This window comes from Trachymyrmex septentrionalis, unplaced genomic scaffold (genome assembly GCF_001594115.1).
Source record: "Trachymyrmex septentrionalis isolate Tsep2-gDNA-1 unplaced genomic scaffold, Tsep1.0 scaffold40, whole genome shotgun sequence".
Lineage (NCBI taxonomy): Eukaryota > Metazoa > Arthropoda > Insecta > Hymenoptera > Formicidae > Trachymyrmex > Trachymyrmex septentrionalis.
The window spans coordinates 2,868,226-2,878,537 of record NW_017305569.1 but is presented as its reverse complement, the minus strand read 5'-3'; the positions used below and the strand labels follow the sequence as shown (position 1 = coordinate 2,878,537).

Here is a 10,312-nt window from a genome sequence, read left to right as displayed (position 1 = left end):
AATGAGTTTATTATATTTATTTATATATTTATTTATTTATTACATTTATTTATGTATTGCTGTGATTATATTTGATAAAGCTCTTCAAAGTTTTTTCTTTATTAATCTTCTTCTTTTTCTTTGTATCTCTTTCGCATCCCAATTAAACAAATTGCTGCAGTCATTTCACATAAATCTCGTTCTGATGGTTCTGTACATAGATACAATATAATAAATATTGATCTCGCATTTTTCATTTTAGATAGTGTATATGTTACTTTATATATTCAATAAGTACATTTTCTCTCTTTTCGCTTTTTATTAAAGAAAGAAGGCAATTCCATCAAAGATTCTTTTCTCTGTTTAAAATAGAATATACCATACGACTGAAGCAAAACGTTTGTACTTATTTATAACGCGTTTACGATGTTACAGGACGTTGTTTCATTATTTAAGTTGCATTCCAAAACGTCCTTTCCGAGAAAAATTTTACGAAATATACAGTATACATATAACATATAAAATATATTATGTCAAGTAAAATTTTCCTCGGAGAGAATGTTTCGAAATGTAGCTTTAGAAGCTAAAAATGATTTATAGAATGTAGATATGTAGATACTATTCTATTCCTTGTCGAAAATTGAGTATTTATTTCCGAAAAATGCATTGTTTCCAAGATATTTTATTTTTTAGTATGCATTAAAAATTTTTTATGTAAAAAATATGTGTTATGAAAAAAATTGATCTATACATGAATTAAACGATATTACCGTATTAATCTTTAGCGTTTGCTTAAATTGAGAAAATTGTATTAAGCAGTATAGTTGGATAACATGCAACATTGAAAGTTTGATTAATAACGCCGCTTAGAATCAATTACGGTGAATTTATCATTTTCAACCGTAAAGTCGGACCTGGAGTACCCATTCGCTTTTTCTGTCTGACCAACGGCGCTTTGCATATCATTGTGTACGACGTGCGTACACGAAGAAATATTCTACACCCACAAAAAAGTGCACGATCTGCATATGTCGTTAGGAATGATCGATGAACCCGGTGGATAAAGCCTGGGTAGCCGTCATTAACGCAGCCGCTTTTTGCGCTCACATACGAGCGAGTACGCTTGCAATGACAATGCCGCGATTCTCCTTGCGGAATTTTTGTACGATTTATCGGCCGCTCGGGCGAAAATCAGCGGATCAGTCGCGTAAGAAGTAACGAAATCGACGAATGAGCACCGCGATAGAGTCATTTGCAATTTAATCCTTCATACATTATTTATCACCCTTAATGATCGTCGTCGTTTCTCTTACGCTTTTCAGGAATAATCTGTTTTCGCGATTCAACTCTGACAATGGCAACGTAAAAACAAATAGACAAATACATTGAACGAATTAATTTGTTTTCAAGTCCGTGTTCTCTTCTCGTAGAATTAAACAAATATTTATATTCTTTTAGAGAGAGAGAGACGGTCTATTATTTTGTAAGATAGCTTTCATTACAATTTCTTTTGAATGTGTTCTTAATATTCATCATCTTTATAAACCGTTAATTATTCTTTATAATTATTTGAACTTCGATTTTTCTCTAAATGTTGTTCATTTGAAGCTATCCATACGGGTTCATAATCTCATAAATCACTTCCATACCTTCTTTCCATTTTATTTTGCACTTTCATTCATAAAAATGCATTAAGGAAAAATCTAACAGTTGCCACAAAAAACAATCCGCATGCAATGTCAATGAATCACAAAGCTTCGATGAATCATGCGATTATTTTGCAATTCAATGTTTAATTTATCAAAAGTTAACGATCGACATTATAAAGTGTTATCAACGGTAGCTTTCAATGATTTGGTGTCATAAATAAACAAAGCCAAACCTTCGTTTTCCAATCGTCCGTACTTTACGAGTCTCACGTCCGCAGGTACGAATTGCGTGTTGAATTTCATGCGACGCAATAATCACCTGTTTTATTAATGCATCGGGCATAATTACGTTGGTGAGACGGGTCGCCCGGGCTAATAATTGAATGGCGATCGCTCAGATAACGTAATAATAAGTCAACTATCATCACACCAACGTCATCATCGCTAACAACAATAACAATACTGTCATTATCATCGTGAACGGTACCAGTGGCCAGATGACTTTCACCTTCCAGCGAGTACATGCATTGTTGCACTGGAACGAATGCAGCCACACGTCTGTGTAACGATCCGAGCACGTAAGTGTGTGGTAATTTCGGGAGATAATAACGTCCCGGTTAATTGGAGCCTTTCGTGTACGGATGCGCGTTGATTGAATATCGACGAAGAGATCGTAGTAATTATCCTGAGAAATTTATCGCGCAGGATTGACTCCAGGAATACATTGGAATATTGAAAGAAAAATTTCTCACGTAATGAAAGACATCATAGCGAAAGAAACTTATTGATATGGATTCGAAAGAGGATTATCGAAAAATATTAGATTCTTTAATTTACAAAACTTAGAAGAATTAAATCTCTAAAAAGTGAATAACGACCGATATTATGTAATAATATATTTAGTTTAAAAAATAAATAACGATTAACATATATGATGGAGAATAAATAAATTTGCCAATTTTCATCATACCGTGTGAATTACTAACTTAATGTTAATTTATGCGTTATGCTCAAGTCCGGTTTCACAATGTAAACTTAATCTTATTTTAAGAATTAAAACAAGATAAATAGCATGTTAAAGTACCGAGATTAAAATGAATCTTACATTGGTGAAACCGAGCTTTGAATATCCATTTAATATATTTTGGAACTCGCACCGGCTATCATTTGGTTTAACAATGTAATCTCATTTTGAAGAAAAATATCACCTCTACCAAATTTTACATTAATCCTGTCTTCTAATTTTCGGGATGAATATTTTATCATTTGACTACTGTACATAATATATTGTAGAATAATGCTCACACTGAAAAAAATGGTTTGGTTGGATTAAATAATAATTCTGGTGAACAACCGTCGAATTAAAATTTTCTTGTTAAATCTACTAGAATTGTAGTTGAGATAACCAGAATTCTGCTAAAAATAAGAATTTTAGTAAATTTGAAGAAATGTTGTATCAATCAGAAATTCTCGTTATCTCAACTAGAATTCTAAAATAAATTTAATCAGAAAATTCTCTGATTCATCTATTTTTAACCAAAAATTTTTTTCAATGCAGTGATGGAAATGTCAAGTAGTAAGCAATTGATTTGAAATACGTGTAAGATAACTGTGACGTATAAATTAATATGTAATAAATTTATGGTCAGCTTAATGATCGAAAATATCAAATTTATTCATCTAAAAAAAAAAAAAATTAAATTAATTGACGCACGTTATATCGTGAAACTGAAAAATAAAGAAAATAAAATAAAGGTTTACGACAACATTGATTAAAATAATAATTTCATCAGTCCGGAGATTTTTATCGTTTAACGCGCTGTGCACCATAATTTTCCTTCAGGAAGAGAGTCCAAGTTCACACACTGTACGATAAGTCAGAGCGTTAAGACGCCTGTATGCGTAAGGGCGCATATATAGGTGCGGTATTAATTTATTTTATGCGCGCTCGCGTGCACCGGTTCATGCACATGCGGCGACGCGCATTTCCTGATCGCACACAGTATATAAACGCCAGGTTGACGACCCTTTAATAACTTCGTGCGTTCTCGCACCGCGGATCGGATGTGGATCTCGTATCGGCCAATTAGGAGACGTTTAGTAATGAGAATGACGATGAGATCCCGGTGGATCAACCGATACTCGACGAAGGTGAGTCACGTGGCCGGAAATAGCATTGTAGAGGAATTCGTTACGCGATATGTGATATTGCTTCCGGAAAAGAAATGAGCTGCACGATATGCTGTTAAGAATTATCAGTGAAGGAGCGAAAGATTCCAATGTGAGACTCTTACAATGAAAGTTATGTAATATCCACGTCTTATTATATTATGCATACTTACCGTGCGAATTAAAATTTTTTAATGTAATTATTAACGTTTTGTCCAAAAAAAATTCTCATTAGTAATTGCGTGCGCGACTGGATAAGGTATCTCTTCATGGACTGCTTGCGCTTTGCTATTCGTTAAGTACAGATATGACGAAATGACGCATAAACTGCACCTCGAGCGCAAGCAAGGTAAATGCAGGGACATGTAAATATTCCACGTAGACGATGAACCTTGACGTGACGAACATTATCAAATACTGCATCACACTTGAAATGTTAACTTTAGCTGCCGCTAAACACGCTTGTCTGTGATATCGGTCTAAAGGCATAGTTAATAATCAGGAAATTACATTTTAAAATATCTGTTTTACTACTTGCGCATTAAATTCTTATCGCGATTATGCATATGCAATGCAAGAACACGTGGCAAAAACAAGAAGAACTAGCCGTGTGTAGATGCCACGTGCAAAACGCAGGCACGTGGAAAACGATGTTAAATGTGGCGAGAAAAAAAAAACTGGTTAATAATTAAAAAACTACATATTCGCTGAAAATGTCGTTTATCTTGAAGGAATCATCGTTACGACATTTTTAGTCCGGTCTTCAGCTCGGTTTTGTGTATTTCGCTTGGAATTGTAACCATCGACGTGATGAAACGGAGGAACATTATGACGTAGCGTATTGGCTGGTACTCACGAATGTAAATAACACGAGAGAGAGTGCTCTTATCGCGCCGGCTCGTTTTGTGCAATGTGGGACGCGTTATCAGTCTGCTGCAAAATGCTGCATTTTTATCTCAAAACAGAGAGATTTGCGAAAGTGAGGAGTTGGATGAGGGAGAAGTGGGGGATAGAAGCGTGACAGATCTGAATTAAGATCGATTACGGGGCGCGCGTTACCGCGACCGCATCGAGACTAGCAATTTATCAACGGATGCGTGTTTACACGAGATCGTCGCGACGCGTGCATTTCGCATTTACCACGTGTCATCGTATTTAGCTCGTATTTACTACGTTGTAAGCCGGCGGTAGCTGCGCGCTTTAATTCACCGCCACTACCAGCCGTCATCGATAATCCGTGTTCGACATCCGTTATTCTCGTTGTGCGTTTTATTTGGCGAGAAAAGTTCTCGCACTCACGATCTACGATCGCGTGAATTATAAACAATTTGTAAAACATATCTCACAAAAATAGTTCGTTTGCATTTTAATGCCTATTTGTTTCATATTGCAATTATTCCTACAATAGAAAACTTTCTATCAAATAAAATAGAGATAGGCGTATATAAAACTCATAAGAGAGATAATAATATAAGCTTTCTTGAATATATTATCTTAACGAAATATTTTTATCAAGAAAGTAATTATACAAAATTGTAATTATACAAAATTTCAATATTTAATAAAAAGAAATTGATAAGATCAATGATTACGATGCGAATGTGTTGTTTTCAAAATATTTTTTTGTTTATTTGTCAAGTTGAATTTATTGCGCTTACTGACAGTCTCAAGGTGAAGTGATCGGCTAATTTCGTCGGTTAAGTAATATGAGACCGACGAACAATTTTATCGAAACGAGAAGATGACTTAAAATAAAATGGTAAAATTTCATCAAATACATAAATTCATTAAATATATTGTGTATGTAAAATGAGTCATATGATATAAAATATGTTTGCAATTATCAATTTCTATATCGAATGTCTATAACAAATTGATTATATAGAATATATAGTCGAGATTTCAAATTGTTTTCCTTTCAAAAATAAACGCGAAATTAAAACAATACTTTCTATTTCAATTTTGAAAAATGTCAAATTTGGAAGTGCGTTTCTCTCACTTGGCAAACCAATCGCAAGCGGCAATCGCAAGAAAGTCGCGCTCGATCTCAGGAATTCCAATCGAATGTCCATTTATGCACGCACATGCACTTACGCGCAATTACTCGCGAACATAAGCGGGCTGCTGATATGTATACCCGGAATAGATCAAGACGAGTGGAGATTGGGTACATATCACGGCAGGTATGCTGCGAATTCGAGGTGTGGCACCGGTCGCCTATCTTCTGCCGTCTCTCAGGAGGGAAATCTATTCCTCCTTGTTGGCTTTCGTCGGCTGCCCACTCGAGGAGAGTATTATTGTGAGGCAATTAGAACCGCATGTAGATTCATTGATGGCGCACGCCACTGTCTCCATTCCTGACATTCTCGTCGCTCTCTCCTCAAACCGACATGATCGAGTAACTTTGAACGAAATCTCGAGTAAATGGAAAATTAAATTCTCGCATACGAGATGTAAATACCTACTGTACTGCGATAAATTCTTCTCGCTTGGAAGACAAATAAAAAAGAATTTTAGAAGGTAAACGTTTTTTATTAAATTGCAAATTTAATAAAATAATTTTATTAAATTGACTAAGTATATCTCATTGTGTAGTTAATTTATAGATAAGAAATAGTTGAGATTCGCTTTATTGCAAAATTGACTAATAGTGACTTATTTATTTATTACTACTTATTTACTTATTACTATTTACTTATTACTATTACTATTACTATTACTTATTACTATTTACTGACTTATTTACATATTTACTTATTTATTTATTTGCTTAAAATTGACTGATTTACTTTGTAATATAAAATGTGCGATATATAGTTAAATGTATTATTCAGAACTGGATTACATTATTGTTTGAAAAAAAAAAAAAAAACGAGCGTGACAAGTTACCTGTACGACGAGAAAACGAGCGGAAGCTAATGCGAAGTAGTAATTGCATAATAAAGGAAATCGGAATTACCTCATTTCGAGGACGGCGTGTGCATCGTGATATGCACATCGTCATTTGCATTCACTTAAGCACCGATGCTTTTTGCACGTGGCCTTTGCACGCACTATCAGCAAAGAGTACAAAGTCGTTTATTACGCATGGAGTAACACTGGATATTAATTGGCGTGATTCGACGTGTCGACAGTTTTTTCTCAGTATAAAAATGTTGCCGCATTACATAAACTGCGCCGTTATATCGTGTACGACCCTAGGTGCAGATGTGAAATAAAGAACATGAGCCTAAAGCGTATGGCAAGCAAGAGAGGAAGGACACGAGGGGATGTTATAAGATTTCAGGAACATGCTCTTAGGTTCATGAAGCAAATGTACATTTCGCATAACATAATAGCAATGAATCATCGGCTTCATACCATTTGATATAAGTATACCATTTAATATAAGATATAAGATTAACACTTCTTGAAATAAATTTATAAGTTGTGTGTGTGTTAACAAAATGTGATTATAAACTGAAATTATTAAATAATTTTTTTAAACTACTTAAATTATTTAATTATTCTTTTAATTAGTTTTTTTTTATAATGTAATAAAATTCATTTATGTAGTAAATTTATGTAGTATACTTTAAACACTTGCGCGCATATTTCTTTTTATTTAGACAATTCTTATATAAAAAGTTATTCAATAAACATTTGTCTTCATTATTAACAGCAATAATAATATTATTATTACTAATAAATTACATAATATGATATCACAATAAATGTATCCGTGATTTCATGCAATCGGGTAAAAAGAACCACGCGGTTTGCAATAACGTGGAATTTATCGGTTTCGGTGAACCGAAAGTGAAAACGTATTTTCATATAGTGGGTGCGCAGAGAGTACATTTTACAGAGACGCACATGTCCACGTCCGGGAAATTCTATAACGAGGCTCGTATTACGAACGCCCTTTTATGTACTGCATTCATCGGTAGGTATGAGTATGCATGTATGTACATCCGAGAGAGTAGTGTACGAAAGATACAAACGAAAAATGTGAAACGTCGAGAGAGGAAAAGCAGGACGTACTCATATTACATGGGAGACCTACAGGACTCTTCACGAATAATCATTAGCGTAGTACGATACCAGGAACAATGCTTACTAACTAAGATAAGAGTAAAAAATACAATTATTGTGTAAATGAATCAGATTTAACGACGTTTTAAATCTAATTATATATGCATGTAGTCAATATAAACTTTTATCATAAGTCATTCCAACTTTATCATGCTATAATTTTTTTTAAGAACTTTATCTTAATAATTACTATTCAGATATTAATTTTATAATATTCTTGGTATTAGATACATACCTTTTCTTAAAAGAAATCTAATGAAGATGTATATTATAATATAATAATAATCTGCGCTTATTTACAAAATTAACTTAAAGTACATTAAGAAAAAAACTATTTTTCATATAAATAAAGGATACTCATAAAAAAACGAGATGTTAATAATGCAACTGTACTTGCAACGATACTTAATTCAGAAAAAAAATGTTTTATAGCAAAAATATATAAATGAAATTGTGCGTATGTATATAAAATAAATGGTTAAGTCGTTCAATTTGACAAAGCAAAATAGTGACATAAAAATAAAGATAGATTTGGATATTTTAATAAAAAATATAGTAAATAACATGACATTATTTTATGTGTTGTTTATATGTTGCGTACTTAAAGTAGATAAATTGCATTTGGTAAACATGAGTTTTCGAAAAATTTACTTATGCATACGCGCAAAGTACGCTATGAATAAAAAAATCTGCTGAAAATATTGGCTGAATTTAATTTGATCATATGCTTACAAATATAATTGCAAAACATGTTGTATTGTCAGTTATTTTTGAAATGCAAAACATGCTGTACTGTCGGTTACTTTTGAAATGCAAAACATGCTGTACTGTCGGTTACTTTTGAAATGCATTATAATGGTTTCGAAGTGTAGTAACGAAGGCATATACTACCTTAGGGTAAGCATTTCGTTTGTGCCGAAAATAAACATCCTGGCACTTCTTTTCACGACCCCTCTGACAAGGAAATTTATCTTGCTTTCTTGGGGTAAATTCTCAGAACGTTAGAATTTGCAAAGGTTGTACTGCGAAATACATAGGTAATATCTCTCTCTCTCTCTCTCTCTCTCTCTCTCTCTCTCTCTCTCTCTCTCTCGCAGAAAGTAGAATTTGCAAAAAGATTATTCGTTTATTTAGTAGCAATTTTCTGCTTTCTATTTCGTAAACTTGAGGGTATTCTAAGTCAGATATATATTTTTATGTATATATCATTATTGAAATATGTCCATTCTCTCGTGGAATAATTTTAAAATTTAACATTAATGATTATTGTAGCAGGTTCTTAAATAGTAAATAGAAAAAATAGGATTGAATGTAGATTAATATAAATTGCATGGTTGAATTATTCAAATAATTTCGCATAGAAACGTTTGTACTTCAAGATAAATGGCTTACAATTTTAATATATTAATGCATTGAATTCAATACGTTAAGTTCCATGGAACCATTTTAAAGTATGAAATTTATGATAAAACTGTTTAAATAATTTGCTATTCCAAAAAATTAAGTTATTTCACGGAAGATTACTAATAAATAAGCAATTATGTTTTTCTCATAATTCAGAATTTTAAAATCATTTCAAGAAAAACGAAGAAGTCAAAAGGCCTTTCCCGAAAATTGATTTAAACTATTTGAACTTCAATTAAAAATTCGAATATTTTATTTAATCTAAATAATCTATCTAAACAAACACTGCAAATACAAAAGAAGGACTCGTAGGTCAAATTATAAATATTATAACTAAATGAAGAAATCCAACTTCATCGTGCAGCAGTATCACGGAATATCTGCTAAGTCAGCGAACGCATCCGGCACTGAGAATAGCAGCATTGTGTTCGCCATCATCATGTTCGCCATTACGTCTTCTCGGCTTAAAGGCATATAAAAGTATGCTCACGCGTATACCTGGGAAGCAAATCTTTGGAACCATTAATAATATTGCCGGCGCAATTATCGGGCCAGCTGCCACGTTTCCTTAGGGTCCCTTTTCGAAGCAGGTACCCAAGTTAGAACCTATTGCTCAACGAGTGCATGTGTGTATTATATGTATACCAAGTACTGCGTACGCTATGCCTCTGGAAACTCAGTCTGAAAGATATATATCTCCTTGTCTCATTGCGGTTGCCCGCCCTAATGTTCGAGAAAGCCGTGCTAGTTAGAATATGAGAGGCGGACTAGCAAAACTAACGCGTTTAGAGATCCACGAATAAGAATCTGGATGTCCAGATATTAATTTTTAAAAGAAATATGATAGCGAACATAATGCGTTTCCCATATGGTGACGTTATCTAATAAGATATCGACTGTTTAAAATATAATTTTAGTCTGCAAAAATGTTATAATCATATATTAATTATTAATTTTATTATGAATTATATAAAAGGATTTTTAATTAAAAGTTTTTCTACAAATATAAATAAAAGAGTATTACATTGTTAATTTTA

General features: G+C 33.1%; 1 protein-coding gene across 7 annotated transcripts in view; it reads right to left on the bottom strand.

Annotated features, from left to right (window-relative positions):
• LOC108751091 (protein abrupt) overlaps positions 1–10,312 on the bottom strand; it is a 121,247-nt gene that overhangs the window by 84,604 nt on the left and 26,331 nt on the right. The window lies entirely within an intron of this gene.